Consider the following 17201-nt stretch of genomic DNA (forward strand, 5'->3'; position numbering starts at 1 on the left):
AGACAGTCCCGGGTGACTTCAGCAGGGCTCCAGGATCCCCTACGCACCCACGTGCGATGCACGGGCACCATGCCTTCCAGTGCAAACCCTACAATTCCTGACGTCTTAGCTGATATTTACATCTTATTAACTTCACATCTTTAGAAATAAGGAAAGTGCAGCTCCTCACCCCGCTTACAGCCATCCAGACATACAAAAAAATTGCAGAGTTGTATTTATGGATACACACTAATTCTTGATAACCAAATAACTAATTGTTCCCAATAACTTATTCTGTCACAGAGCAGTAGTACTTTTACTCTTCGTAATAAATCTTATTCATCTGCAGTAATTCTCACCATTCAGAAGAACGGGATTTAAAAATAGTATTTAAACAACGCTGAGGATAACAACTAAAAGGTGCCCACAAGAGATATATTTAGATGCCTGCTAAATATATTTCCCTAAGTCAACAATGAAGTTTTATTTGGCAATTCTACATTTTAAAGCTATTGTCTCAATTAGGCCAAAAAGGAGGATACTGCTTATGACTGCAAGTCTCTGCCTGCATTCATTTATTGTTCAGTTCACAGTCTCTGAATACAACACAATCCTCCAACGGAGTCAGCTTTCATAATTCAGCAGTACAAAGTCTGCAAACACATGTAACCTAGATCCATATTTCACAGTGACAGCATATGATAGCAGAATGTGAAGTATTAATGCTAGTGTCACTACAGTCCTACACTCTACTGCACTTTAAGAGAAAGCAGCTGCTGAGATGAAATGTGTGCCAACTGTCTGAAGACAGAAACATAAGAAACATTCCTTCTGTTACAAAGGGAGAGACACACACAAACAGACTTTCTTTTAGACTCAACAAGCACAAAGTTTCTTACTTTCGCCTTTTACATTTCTATTTCAAAAGGGCTTGCGCGCCGCACGCGGGGGGAAGGCATCCCTGGATGGAAGCCACAGCCTCGTCCGTGGAGGAGCTCTCGAAGCAGAGGAGGGTTGGGTGAAGGCGATGCATCCGTACGGGAAACCGCTGGAATGGGGACACCAATCTGGCACGGTTCTCCAAAATGAGTGATTCATACAGAAAAACCCAGTTCCCACCAAATATTTCATGAGATATGATCATCCAGCACGCTGGCAGAAGCTTTAGGACCTTCCAGGAATACTACTGCAGCTTTTCAATAGCCAAAGCAGTGAAATACTCTCCTGCCTGCAAACGTCTTCATCCTAACCCATCCTCATGGAGCACGTGCTGTGTACCTGTTACTGGGAGTTTTCATAATTAGATTAAGGGACACGCTACAGAATTGTAAATTGGATTAATAAGGTGCACTTTTTTCCTCTATTCTCTACATAAAGATCGGTGGGGGACGTGCTTTTCTTGATTTGTGTCTACTCCTGGAGCAACCACACCAAGTGATCTACCACGTACTGTATCACCACCTTTTAAGCCCAGCGCTACAATAAGAGTGTGACATAATCCGAAACGTTTGGCCGTAATTCACTTAAAAACTAGTACAACCTCATTGACCTCCTTATCAAACAATTTATTGCACATTTACAGACTGGACAATGAAATAGAGGAGGTAAGGTATTAATGGTGACACTATTTGGCAAGCTCATAGAGCAGTTCATTCAAAAGGCAATTTTAAAATTGAATGAAGAGGTTTGACTAGGCAATAAAAACAGCCACAATGCCAGTGAACAGTACTTAGGAGGAAAGCCTCTAATTATCCTATTTATAAATCAACAGCAATTTTACTGATGACTTCTTCTCAAACTTGATTAAAATAACTTCAAAAAATTAAAAAATAATCAGATCATATTTATTTTATTAAATTACAATTTTAAAGTATTATTGATTCTCTTCATAAATGAAAATGATAAAAACTTGAGGACAAGAATGAGACAACATTTTTTAAGAGAAACATTTGTACAACACTCTGCAACATAATTATAGTGCTGCCCTTGGGGAAGGGGATTTTATTTTATAATGAGAATGTTTACACTGTTATGGGGTTCAATCTATCTGGGAGGGAAGGTTAAACTTCTTTCCATTAAAGACAGCCTTATAATGAAAAGCTCTGAAAGGAGAATGGAGTCTAATATAGTAGATGTAATGGCCTATTAAATGATTCACACACACAAAATGAATCAAATTCATTGTATCTTACTGCTCTTTTATGACAAAATTGTTGAAAAAATAAAACTATTGTCAAGATAATTGCATATTACATGTACTGTATTACTGTAACTACTATTCTTATTGGGTGACCCAGAGTCTACATTTTAGGTACATTAATAGGACATTACATTTTAAATACTTTATAGTATTGGAATGTTGCACAAAAACCCCACTTTCACTCTGAAAGCAAAAATCAATTCAGACTTAAAGTCACACTGCAATTCTGCATCATTCTTTTTCAATTAAGTTTTTGCATACATTCTTTATGATGTCATTTGTACATTCCTGCAACAGATGTTTGTTTATATCCCAATTTACTAAAATGCTGCCTTACTAGTTCCTGCTATTTTGAACGTAACCTCTACAACTAGCTTGTGTTCCAAAACACAGCACAATAAATGTTTTCTTAAACTTGTCCCCTCAATCTACTGCTAAAAATCACCATCTCTGATCATTACATGGTAACGGACATTGTTCTTAAAGGAGCTTGAATGTATTAAAAAAAAAAGAAGAAATTAAATAGAAGTCACGGTACCTCTCAAAAAAAAAATTCAGTAGATCGAAAAATAGAAAACTTTTTGGTTTTGCATGAAGGACTGAAAATTGCGTTCCCTTTGTCAAGACCTGATTTTACATGAGCTCTATAACGCACTAATTTGGCCTACTAATAACAGCTCTGTAATAATAATTACTGTTCATTAAGGAGCTAGTCTTGCAAACACACATGCAGACTGAGAAAGTCTGCATGACGGTAGTTAGCCCTCTATAGAAGTGACTATACATACCCAAGCACAGTTACATTAAACATCAGAAACCTTGTATTACTATCTTTTTGGGGTGCTAATGCTTCTTAATACTGACTGCACTATTTTCATGTGTTGGAAAGTCACAGGATGTACCTTGTGCTATTACAATGCAACTAAAAGTACTAGCAATACGGGAATGAGAATATTTTGGGTACTTTTAGCAAATAAATGAAATACACAATCAGCAGTGGCCAGAGCGATCGCTTTCCCAGACCAATGGCCAAAACTTGGGACACCACAAATGGTTAAAACTTCAGACTTCAAAAGGTACTACGGTAAGTTTACAGAAGCCTTTGCAGGTACACCAAGAACTTCAAAGTATCTCAAAATCTCAAATAATTTCAACTGAGTTATATAAAAAATAAGCCAGAATTTCTAAAGTCTCCTAATGGTATTTAGACCTCTCAAGGGAGTATGACCTTGCAGAATTAGGTCCTTACATTTTAATTAATAAAGGCAGGTGCTAAAGGACTTAGTTAAGCACTTGAAGGCTCCCATGCTTTTTCTGAGCTTTAAGACACTTTTTCAGTATTAAAAATATTTCAACATACTTGTTATTGTTTATGATATAGGAAGGAAGTTTAATACAAGGACCAAAGCATGAGTGGTGCATGAGGAGCCACACCAAACACTGTGGCTTCTGTTCAGCTTCTTAGGAGAACCTGCTCAGTTAGGGTGAAAAGCCCAACATTTCTCATCTACAACCGGCTACAGAAACTAGCATATTTTAAACACATTCACCTCCTAGGCTACCTATGCTTGATGGATTTTTGTAACACAATTTAAAACCAGTCTAAAATTTGACACTCTATTTCATAGCATAAGACTGTTTCTTAAAGCTTTTAACACTGAAAACTGAGGCAAGAAAAATCAATTCAAACATATTTTAATTACAGGAAGTAAGGGGGGAATTTTCACTTTTAGTTCCTCTTATTAGATATCAAAGTTACAGAAATAATCCAAATCTTATGACCTGAAGCGAGATTAGTTTCTCCTGCAGCCCACGCCCTCGTCCAGAAGGCAATCCCCAGTTCCTAAGCACCAGTCAATTGCTATTAAACATGATCGCAATAAAACAAATTAATCATTCACATCTCATTGAGGCATCCAGTACAAGAAGGTGAGAAATTAGAAAAGAGTCTCTACTTTCAGAAAGAAGAAAACTGGTGGAATAAATAGCAATTCATTTACCTTGCTTATAAAAGTGAGATACACTGTGGAGGATAAAGTTCTACCCATGAACAAGACCCTTTTTGTATTAAGATGAATAAAGTAACCACACACAAGAATGTGATACATAAGGAGACACAGAAATTACCCATGTAGAAGGTAGCAAATATGAAAAATGGTAAGGGTTACCGAGGTCAAAATTAGTTTTTTTTTCCCAAAGGTGCAGCAGTAGAGACTAGAGTGGGAAGTGTGAGAGGCAGCTCAATAGACAGAGAACAGGCAACAGAGACATGAGCCCATTAAATAAATTGACTCCTAATTTACCAGTGAAGGAGCCACTCAGAGACAGTTTCTAGCAGCAAAAGTAGACAAGGTAGATTTTCTTGAAAGGATGCTCCAAATAGTTTCATGTTGCAAGACTACAGGCCTTGCTCAACATTAACTACTCTACTGTAAGTAAAATAATGCCAATAATATACATTATCCAGCAGATGCTTTTCAATTCAGTCATTTAGGACTGTGTGCACACAGAACGAACGCTCGTTCAACAACCACTAACAGTGAAGGTTCATCAAATCAGCCATTTAGTTTCTCTTTCCCCTGGTATCTGTTTCCAGAACTTGCCTTCTCCTCTCTTAATAAATTAAGATTAGATTTCCCATACTTCAGGCATCAATATTACTGCACTGCAATAATACTAACACACCATACATCTTCAATGGTTGCCCGTAGCTATACACTATATAGGAGGACGAGCTGCATGTCCACCCTAGTCACGGCGTTTGAGTATCTGTACTTACCTAACCACTGCTCCATGGATAGTTTGCTTTTCTAGATGAAGAGGAATATCACTCCAATCCCCCCACAAAAACGTTGAAAGAGAGAAAAGTAAATAACAGAGCTTGGACTTCTGAAGACAACAAAGCACTCAAGTCAAATTTCATATATCCAAACAAAGCATCTTCATCATTGCGAGCCATCTTCCCAGTTAACATTGGCTTTTGAAATTTCAAGTTAACAAATGCCTTCCCAACTCCATTTTTCTCATGAAAAATCCATTTGTTTTCTTTATAGTAGGTCTTTTAAAAGGGAGTCATAACTGATGGATTACAACATGTTTCTACCTTTTCAATCTGAATTTCATAAGAATAAAATAAACCACAAATGAAAGTGCTTGTACCAGGCACGTTGAACCTTTCTTCTTCTATTAGCATATCAGTCTGCAATCATAACTAGATCAATAGCGAAGATATCTGCTTAAAAGAGCACCATGCTTTCTTTTGTCAGAAATTCATTACTTTTTATTAGGGTCATTGCTTGAAAACTTCAAAACACCATATGGACCTAATTGTGGTTTATTTTGGCAAAAAGGAAGACACTGTAGAACAATTGAGGCATTACATTCTACAATTCCATTACTTTCATCCCTCTCCGTTTTATTACTGTGTCATTAAAGGCAACTTGAGTGAGCGAAGAATTATAGTGTCATGTGTACGGGCTAGTAGATTAATAACAAAACACACTCAAGTTTAAAGGTATCTAACAGCTGTTTTCATTATTTTGTGTAAATACGCTTGAAGCATATCTATCTGATTAGTGGATAGAGTGCTCTTCTCTGTCACATGCCATGGGCACTGCTATGTGCAAGTAATCAAAGTGCTCAGAAAATGAGTTTACATTGTTCACTGCTGAAATACACAAATGTCAGAAAGTGACTGTGCATCAAAGCTTAGGCAAATCATCTGCCGCAAACAAACAGACTCCAATGCACATTGCAGCTTTAAACATTCCTCTGCAGCACAATGACTGAACAGGACTTATTGCTAGCCCAAATGAAGTGACACTCACGGAATAATAAGTTGCTAACATATAGATGCACTGACAAGTTCAGCACTGAGTACCTCTGAAAAGAGCTCAGCCGCTTTCAGAACCAAAGATACACCGGTTTAATGTCATAAATACTGGGTAACTTTATGGATACCATACAAGGTTTCACTAGAATAAAAAAAAAAAAGGAGGATAATTTTACCTGCTATTGCCTTTTTATTACTATTTTTAAATATTTTTTGTGTGTGTGTGTGACTAAGTTACCAAAAATCCTGACAGATAAACCCTCCTTTTATTGGTAACAAAAGGAAGCCAGTTCAGGCACCTGAAAAGGGTCAAATCCTCTCTTTGCCATTCATAGTCACACAATTCAAGATCGGTAATTCAAAATCAGATGGCAGATAACATAAATGAACTCCAAAACCAAAAAATGTGCAATGAAGTTTGAGGAAGGGCAGATAAAATTTCAGTCACTGAAAGGAATTACTGCATAAAAAGTTCTTTCTGTGCTTCATTTGCTTCTAGCGCAGATTGAGGCAATTTTAGTATTAAACTATTCTACATCAGGATGAAAACGAAAGAGCCATACAGACTCCTCAAAATAAGAAAGTTAAAATAAACCCATTCTGACTCCAATGAGCTCAACAGAAGAATTTTATCCAAATGCTTCAGTGAGCAAAAGTAAACTGAGGCAAAATAGAGAAGGATGCTCACAAAGCCATGATACTCAAACATTTTGCCTGAAGACGGTTCTTCCTGAAGCACATCTCACCTAATACTTTCCCCAACCACTGCAGTTGTCAACCCTTGGTACCACCTCGCTTTGTGTTGTCTTCTGAGGGATGCTCAGGCTACCACGAAACAACAAAGTTCAAGACCGATGCCTCAAAAACTGCAGCATCAAATGAAAAGGAGAGGAGGGACCAAAAGCGCTGGCCATGACGTGGCTTTCTTCAAAAGCAGTAAAATGTCCAGATGAAGTCAGTACATACAGACAGGCAAAAACATTCCCCTCATATTTTTCTCTTCCTACCATGGTTATTATGAATCTGGCTAATAAAAATTCATCCCAATCCCAAATGCAGTCAGAGGTTGAACATATGGGCAAGACAGACCTTGCAGGACACTGCTCATTTATGAAACACTTGATTAATGAAATACAAGATAAACACTGTGCACTGCACACAAACAAACTGGTCTTCCATTGTGTCTTTCATAGACGCTGGAAATACATGATCTTCTTCATGTACCAGTTCAGGTCTCAAAACTATGGTCTCAAGATTGAAGTCAGTATGTGACCATCTCACAGCCCATCTCTTTTCACCTTCATTTTGGGGATATCATCACAGCAAACATCTGCAACTTCCTGGCACTACTCCTGTATTGTTTAACCAAAAGTTCTATGAATTTATCAAATTTCTCTTACATTTCAATAGTGTTTCAACAGTAATTTCAAAATTAAATGCCTCTCAGAAAAAAAAAAAACAAAAAAAACCAAAGCAAACAACTGCCCTACACACCCTTTTTTTTTTTTCCCCCCATTTCCAGTCTGAGTCATTTAATAACAACCAATTTATACCTAGTGGATGTTGTAAGGATTATCCTGGAACTTAAATAATTCCTCCTCTTTCATGGCATTTATCCTCTGACTGTATTTATAAAGATTAACATATATCCCCTTCTCAACCTTTATTTTGCTAGGACAAGTGAACCATACTCTTTTAATCTGCTCTCATAATACAGATTCTCCTAATCATCCTAGCAGCAATTCTCTATACCTGTTTCACAGTTTAAATTAATCTTTCTTGAACATGGGTGACCAGAACAACATACAATTTTTCACTGCTTTACATAGACACACCAATCTGTATATTTAAAATATACCTTCCCTATTGTGTATGAGAATCGCATAAGCTTTTTTTTTTTATTTGATATGGTGCAGCTATTCTGCTGCTTGGTGCATCTCCAGCAGCAAGCCGACTGAATGGCTGCGTGTTCTTTACATTCTGTATTTACCTGCATAGCCATATAGACTGATCCGCTATTTAGCACACAAAAGTGACCAAGGGAAGGAAGATCTGCTTGCTTCTCTATTTAACATCTATGAGAACCATCAGTCAGAGAGGAAATATGCTTAGAGGGTTTAAAGGAGAACATGGCTGTGAAAAGTTTTGGGGTTTTTTTTGAGAGGCAAAGTCATTGAAATGAAGACACGTAACCCCGTCGCAGAGCATCCATGCTGAGTACTGTGGCACAGAGAGAGGAACATACCTAAAATCAAATCCATCCTGAAGAAATTAAATCAGAGTCTCTTCAACTGGTGCAGAACCAGCACTAAGACACCTGTGGTTGCTAGACGAAAAGAGCTGACAAGGGAGGACAAGTGGAAAGACGAGGGCTCTGGCATGATGGTGAGACATTACACATTGTAAGTCCCACGGCTAGTTGGGCACTAACTAAAATAGGGACAATGTGGTCTGCTGATGAGTCCCAAAGTTGTAAGGGGGGCAGGAAATACATACTGTAGGTCAAAGACAGACAAAATCTTTAGTTTTCTGCAAGCCTGACCTGAGTAATACTTAGGAGTCATCTTATAAGAAACTGGCACAGTTTTATGAGGAATCCACTCCAAAATTAATCACAGGTTGGCTGATTCAACTTAATATCAAATTCATTCTTCCTGGCTATTGTTAGTGCCTATAACATTGCTTGAAAACTGGACTGAACACAATAATATCTTGTTATACAATATCCAAAACCCCTCTGCTCCAAGTACGTATTTCTCAACACACAAAATGCCCCACCGCTAGAAAAGGCAATACAATCCCAAGATCTTTTCTCATACATACTTGAGGAAAAGAAGCTGGGAAAGCGTTATTGGGTTCGGATCTCTCACAGCTCTTCAAGTAGCATCCCTACTACTTGGTGCTCCTAAGCCCAAAACTCTGACTAACCCTCATTACTATTTAGACTTGCATCTTTTCAATAGTAAAGCCGAACAGTCTCCTACCTTAAAAGCACTTCTGGTACATTTACGTTGCGATTTTCATATTTTTAAATGTATGCTATTTGAATTATTTAAAGGGAAGAAGAGGAGGATTATTTCATCTGGGAGTCACAACCGAGCAGGGGGAATGTCCAAAATATAAAATATTAAATATTTGCAAATGCAAAAGCCAAAAAAAGAAAAAACCTAAACAGATTAAAACACTCCTTGCACAACAAAGAAATTATCTGTGATTTGGCAAAATTAAAAATCATTTAACTTCATCCCATTTGGTTAAGTATAAATAAAACATCTGTATTAAATTGTTCTCACACATTACATAAAGGTCATCTCCATAGGACTGGAGAGCTATGTTTCAAGTTTCCTCTTCAAACTTAAAACTGCGATTTTATGTATTCCATCGTGTAATTTTTTTCTCTTATTCTTTATTCTCTGAAATTCCTTCCTATCTTCTTCACTGACACTTCCATCTAACAGTACCTCTGACTTTAACTTGAATTGCTTGTCTGTAATCTAGCACACAACAGTGCTCGAAGCAGATCCAACCCACTGAAAAGTTTTAGTTTTACATTTCATAACAATTTGCAAGGCTATCCATTCCATCACTTTTTTAAAGCTCCTGCTTTTTGGGGTTTCATTGTTTTGGGTTCCCCCTCACCGCTCCACTAATACTGCATTCAAGTTGAAGCACGGCTTTTTCTAAAGGTATTGCCATTCCCCCACGACCGGTAACCAAGATTCCTTCATTCTCTTAAAAATGATTTCTGAAAACATTCTGTACTCTCAGTGACGAATCTCTAAAAACCCAGATATCCCTTCCTATTCCTTATTTTTTCTGCAATTTTTAGCACATCACCTACTTTCTTTTCCATTATATTACAACAACGAATACCTAGAGTATTTAAGCAATAAAGCTCTGTCACTGCCTCATGTAGCAACTAAGAAATAATACGCCCAACACGACTCCTTCCCTCTCTGTTACAACTCTGTAAGCATGAAATCACTTTAAAGAAAAACAACAAAAAAAATCGACCTCCGCTTCTATGTAATATTCATGAATTTCATAATAAAAAAATATGGAATTGTTCAAATGTTGAAGGGCAGTATTTTGAAATGCAAAATTCAGCAGGGACAGCCTTGTCTATAAAAACCATCTTTCACACACACAAAGGATTTAAGTCTCTGCCTGAGTATGGATTGGAACTGAATTGGACACAGCCACATCACTCGATACCCAGCGTTTAGTCTGGCATGCCACCTTTTTCCACCCGTGTTCACGTTGTACTCACACCGAGTGCCAAGCTCCCGATGACTGCAGTGAAAATGAGGGTATTTAGCACTTCGAAGGATCTTACCGTTAATCAATAGCCTTTTTTCACTTTGAATAGAAGGGGAAAAAAAAAAAAAGGGCAAAAAACACAAACCAGCTTTACTTTAAGTCTGCCCTGACAATTTTAACCAATTAAATTTAAACTTCACTGATTCTTATTACAACAATTTGATACAAACTCTGAAAGTATTTCATGTCTGAATCGCCCTGTTCGGGGATATTTAACCCGATCCCAGCCTTGAGGAGAAAGACTCCGTTTTGCAAGGAAAAGAGAAAGAACAGATGGAGAACTGACGTAGGAAGGCAGAGAAAGCCCAAAACAGGGCTTGAATTTATTATGCCTTAAAGAAGGTAACATAAAATCATATTAAATTGATGACAACTTTTGCTATTGTGGAAATGGAAGTATAAATATATTATTGTTTTTATTCTGAGTAAGTACAATTGAATTACTGGATTACAGATAGGCTAATCCCAGAACAATTAAAAGCGCCATCCATAGCAGTTGCTGATGAAGGTGTCGTTTTCATCTCCTCTCCCATGACATCCCTCAACTTCAAATGCCCACACTTATTACAGCAAGGTAGTCTATTCTCTTTACAAGTTGCAGAGAAATTATTATGCATGGAAGTGCATGATAATCCAGTCCAGTCGTGACTCTACCACTGACTTCCCACATGAATATGCACGAATCAATTAAACCTCTGAATGCATCAATTTCCTTCTCAAGTAGAAATGATAATAATAATAATAGCTGCCCACTGTATAGGGCACTGCATGTAATATTTTTAATGCCTGCTAATGAAATGCGCTATTAGTTATTAGAATTCAGTTTGTTTTTGAAAGCCAAGTACCAGCGCGTCTCAACTTTGTATTCAAAGTGACACAACTTGAACATTTCTAAAAAACTGACTACGGGAAAGCGCTTACAAGTATTACGGCAAATCCTACTTAAAAATCAAATGCTATTTAAATCAGTATGAGAACTTTTAGATCTTACCAGCTATACTGCAGAGAAATTTGCAGCTAAAGGGTTAATCAGATTAGATGGGAGTGGTTATAGGCTCAGTGCCACAGGTTTTGCCCTTTGTGGCTTCTCACATCCCAGACTTGGAAAATATGAGCTGTGATACTGAGAAAGGTAAGAAGCCAGCACAGCCCCATAGTGATAAATGAGTTTGCATCATCTGTCATTAGAACTTCCTGCCAACAGGGTCATTCCCTATTAAATTACCACTTGTCAATGTTTAAAATACTGATTGATAAATGACTGTGCCAAAACTGATAACACGACAGCTTTTATTTTCTAATATTCTTGGTTACCACATTCTGCTACTTCAAGATACAGATATAGTAGGTTTTTTTCCAAGTACTTTACTGAAAGACAATTTAACCTAATATAAAACTAATAGGTACTGTATAATGATTGGTCCTGATATACATTACATACTATTCTTCTTGCCAAAGTAAACCTACTGGCGATTTAGCGATATGGGTAGATCCAAGTTTCACATTTCATCAAATGCTAGTAATCTGTTTTATCAATATAAACTGCATTTTAATGAAAAAATTCTTTTCTTCAGTGCACTTCACTTTTAATGCCCCAGAGTATAATAATTCGTTCACGCTGTAGAACAAGAATGTTTTACAAGACCTTAACTCTCCAGAGAAATTTCTCTGTAAATACAAAATGCAAGTTTTATGGGAATGTGTTGTACGCAACGTGAGCAGTACCCAACATAATAAAAAACTAGGTTGCACAGAGAATTCTGCTTAAGTATCCTTGTGAGCTATTGTGAGACTAAATGGTTATTATGATAGCGTTTAGTGGAATACCTATACAACAGATAAAAGAGAGTCAGTAAAACTATTTTTGTCCCTGAACAGATAAAAAGAAAGTACTTTTGAGAAAGTTTTGCAAAATGAATACATCCCAGCAGACTGTTCGGCCACTCTCAGTCTGCTGCAGCTGGAGAGTTCTGGGGATAAATATTTTGGGGATAAAACTGGCATCTTCTGCCTGGAAGACCAGGCTGTGGCAACAGTTACTCTTCTGCGATCCGAAGCAAGAATGGAAACTTCTGCATCATCCCCCAACCTCCTCAACAGCACACGGTGCATGTGTGGAGGAAGCATCATGTAAGAAAGCACCACTGAATATGGATGCTTGAGGCACCCTTCATTCAACCACCCAATGTCTTGCTGTAGGCGCAGCTACCTCCAGTTAGCACTTATCCCAGAGATGCAGAAGGTAACCAACCCATTGCTAAAAGCTCCAGAACTGAAAGACTCCATTTTAAGCCCGTGCTGCACCTTCCTCCCAATAGGTGTCATGTCCCAGATCTTGAGAGCATCCCTCGTGCTTGTTGCATATGCCTTAGCGTGCCAACACCAACCCTCAAAACCTGCTTGCGGCAGGTGAGGAGGAAAGACATTCAGGGGAGTAATTTCCATCCCCCAGTTCTTCAGCAGCAAGCCCCAAGGTAGGAGCAGTCTATTCACATTTTCTAATTATGCTAACTACCCATAAACCATGGTGGCAGGGAGGCTATGCCTACCAGACACAGCACGGCGCACCATGGAGATGCCTGAGCCACCACCAAAGGCGGTAGCTAGCCTCAGTACCAGAATCGCTATCATTAGCATAGTACTCCACCTAAGCTAATATATGCTGTTTCACTGGAAGGCTAATTAGCCAAAAACTGCTCTTCTAAGGTATACTGCTTTCCATATGCAAGACAATTCACTAGAGCTCACTTGGGTACCGCTGCAGAGCATCGCTCTGTGCAACGCAGACACATCCCCAGTGCCCATCTATAGCTTTGGGCTCCTGTGGATTCGAGTCTCTCCCTGCCTGTTGACATCTGTATTTTTCCAGCACAGCAAAACTATTGTATAGTGTTCAGATCACAGAGAAAAGGGGACCTTCTTAGTTATCTAAACAGAGGTCTGAAGTTCAGCCCTGCAAGCCTGGTCCAAGCGATACACTATTGGTTTTGGTTTTTTTTAATTTCCCCAAAACGGGCTCGCCCACACGTGACAGTCATGTTTCTGTAGAAGAGATAACTGTCAGCATCTTTTAAAAACTTCTGCTTTAGACAGGAACTCCCTTGACTGGCCCTAAAGTACTCTCTAAATCAAATTCTACCTCTCTTACACTATGACTAAAAAAATATAAAATCAAATGGTTGAAAATGTCCTGTTAACTGGACTAAGTCATAAAAGCAAATGAAGAAATGACAGTCTAAAATCTTTGATTCTACTTCAAAATGCATAATGCAGATAGTAGAAGATACTAACTAACAATTTCCATTTAAAAGAAGCTATCTTTATATTCTGCTGTAATTCTCATCCTCTCGTGTTTCTTTTACGTTATTCCACCTTAGTCCAATGTGCATTTTCAGCTCTTAGGAATGTTACTTCATTCTCGCTTATAAAAACATCTTCCTTTTCTACCACATCATGATAATAATAAAGATACACTACAAGGAGAGGAATAGTATTAATAATCAAAATCTCTATTACAATTTTCATTGAAATTAATTTCAAAGAGTATCTAATCTGACCCCGCTTTGCCAACTGCCACAGACAGTATGGATGTAGATAGGCCAAGGGAATTCATACAAAATACCACCAAAGACCTTGCAGAGGTGTTCCAGCAGGGTCTGCTGGCATATCGAGATGCCAATACCAAAGACAGTATCAGAAGAAAGGGGATTTTCTTCCTCGATCATAGTTTTCCAGTGCAAAAGTGGAAACAGATTATACCAAAATAGACTCTATTGATTGCATAGGAAAAATAAAATAACATTTAGGATTTTATTTACAATAGAAAATATATTGAAATTAAGCCAATGACAATACAAGTGTGAATTACACTGTGTTATAAAACGCCAGCCTGATACACAGCACATATCGCACATAAGATCAGCTCCTGGTCTACATCCCTTCCAACACCGTTGCACTATGAAGTGACAGCCTTAACTTGGAGGGGTTTTTGGTCTCCAAGCTTAGAAGTACTCCGATATGTATAATATACTTCATCAGAATGTATAAAGAGGAGAATTCCAAGTCAGAAATGACAGAGGGTGAGTATACTTGAAGTAGCTGTGGCATCACGGAATGCAATATGGAAGCTAGTCGTTCTCAGAACCAGAAAAGAGAAGGATTAGGTCAGTAAATTTCTTATTCTGCTAAATCCTCAAATCCTTTCATCTCTTCTCACTGTCAGATAAGGACCACAGTCTGGTTGTTGGCTCTGGGAACACCAATAAGTGCCCTTATGACAAATATTTATTAAAAAGAAGACTCTTTGTAAAAAAGCATCGATAACTTCCTCTCAAAAGTAGAAAAGCAGTGATTAGATGCTCATTTGAAATATTTAAATACACATGACACATATAATATAATGGTACTTCTAATAGTATTCACAAGTATTTCCTAGAGTATCCTTCATCATCATACCTTCAACTCTTAAGTGATCACTTACTATGCTGCTTGTGCTAGTTTGTGTACCCGTCACCTACAGTAATTACACTAAAAGGCAGGTATGTTACAGGATTAACTCATGTGACATGCTCCTTTATTACACTGGTTTTGATCAAGGGTCAGATATTGCAGTATTAATCTAAAATAATCTTTAAAAGATCACCATCACATGCATAAGGATGATTTCTTAGATCACCTCTCTCCCAAATCCAAATGGAGATTACGTTTCAGACACAAACACAAACACACCCTGAGACATTCACACGCAAAATAAAATAAAAGAGGTCAAAGAAAAAAAAATCATCCTCGCTATTTTGCCTTCAGAATTTTTAAATATTTTCCCAACATCTCAGCAAAATTATGCATTTTAAAAAGACTGCAGGCACTGAAATGATTGTCAGTCATGCAAATAATCACTTACTTACACTGTATGAGTTTGGTTTGGATAAAGCAAATTACCATTTGAAAATAACTTGAAAAACACTCTGGGCTAAGAGCTTGCTTTATAAATTTAAGCTTGACCACAATTTTTCTTAACCTTTTTCTCCTCAATCTCCATTCAGTCACTATACTAATACAGTGTAAATTAAAAAACAGCATTCAATTGCCACAGGTGCATTCAGCATTATTTAAAACATGATCTTGTAAAGAAATAGTAAATATTAGCTGAAGGTCAAAACCCAAAGAACTTTAGAATTATGCAGAAGCAGTCCGTCCTGCTTTTTTTTTTTCCCTCTGATGATATTGGGTTTTCTCCCAAAGAAACCCCAGATCTTACATCTAGAGTTAGTTGTTGAATAAAATACATATTAGAAATAATAGAGCTGATATTAATCTATGTTTCTAACTACTTTGCTGAGAAAGTTGCACAGTCACACCGTTCTTTATGAACATCTTAATTTTGTCTATCACTGCTGGAAATAGTTTTTCGACGTTATTTCAAGTGCAACAACCACAATAAAAACGGGAAAGGTGTCCTGCTTTCTGAGATGACATTTAACAGAAGAGCAGGACACTGAGAAGAGCACACAGCAAGATGTGAGATCGTCCTGCTTTACCAGTTCGGGTAGTAGTCTAGTGATTTTACCCACGTAACCACCTTCTGCCTTGGTCAAATGATCACTGGGTGTGTAACTTCAGACTAATTTGTCAGGTCTCATTTGATCCCATCTGCCAGGGCTGACAAGTCCCAAAGAGCTGCTTTCATATATGAGACAGGGTTATCACAACTTCATCTCCAAAATTAGGCTTGGGCCACATGACTCCTAAGGTATGCCAAAACCACGAGACTCTATTAAAATGGCTTGATATCAAATATGCTGAGCATCCACAGCATTCCCTTGCTCTCGAAAAATATGGTCTCTACGAAGCAATAGTAGATCCTCAAAGATACATAAGTATTGACCTCCACTGCCATTCAGGCAGCCAAGTCCCTAAGGAACACTGAAGGATTTAAACCCACTTGCTAAAAACATAAGTATAAAGGCTTAACTTTAGACATTGATTTCTAAACGATTTGCATCAGTGCTTTAGAATATAAAGTTTTCCAAGTTACTGAAATGCAAACCTTGCAGCAAGAACACTGATAGAGTGCACAACCTCAGCTCCTGTGCGAAGAATCTCTTTACCCCAAACTACCATAAATGTGTATTTAGCCTTTGAAATAACTGTAAAGACAAGCTGGTCAGGGACAAAAATCTCAAGTATGGCCAGAACTTATTATCAGACCAAAAGCTGGACACTTGCAAAATCATTACAGTGCTTTCCATCCTTACTTCAGCCAAAAAAAAAAAAGTATCCAGCATCGTGTTGGTTTTAAGAGTATAATCAGATTGCAGAATCATACTCTATTTAGTGCCAGTCCCATTGAAGCAAAGTTCCTGTTCGGTGGGAGAAGAGTCCCTTATAACAGGAAAAACAATTGTGCCAGGTTTAATCAAAAGTGAAAAGGATCTAGCGAATGTTCCCTTTGAGCCACATAACCCACCGCTAATTTCAAGACAGGCTCTGAAACAAGGGTAATAAAAAACGTCCTTCAGAGTAACCGAGGAAGACTGAAGAGCAACTACTGCTGCAGCTAATGCCAACATCTGCAAGTCTGCTCCCTGCTACTGGGATGCTTTTTGCCTACCTGGAAAGCAATAAAAGAAGAGGTAGAGGAGGGAGGAGGGAATAAAATCCCATTGCAATACACCAAGGGAAATATAGCATCTCGACTACAGGCTTATCACTTTTACTGTTCTCTAGCATTTCTTTCTCCTCCTTGACCTCCCCTGTACAAATATATACAGAGTTGAGGAGCAGGCAACTCCTGAAAGACTAAAACAAGTGGGAAATCACTCATCCTGAACGATGCAAGTTTGTACGACACGTACTAAGGACAGGTTCAGC

At 38.0% G+C, this 17201-nt stretch overlaps 1 protein-coding gene across 1 annotated transcript in view; it reads right to left on the reverse strand.

Moving 5' to 3' along the window:
• The window catches only part of GTDC1 (glycosyltransferase-like domain containing 1), a 126852-nt gene that overhangs the window by 73195 nt on the left and 36456 nt on the right, over nt 1–17201 (reverse strand).

This window comes from Cariama cristata, unplaced genomic scaffold (assembly GCF_000690535.1).
Source record: "Cariama cristata isolate BGI_N322 unplaced genomic scaffold, ASM69053v1 scaffold7936, whole genome shotgun sequence".
Taxonomy (NCBI): Eukaryota; Metazoa; Chordata; class Aves; order Cariamiformes; family Cariamidae; genus Cariama; species Cariama cristata.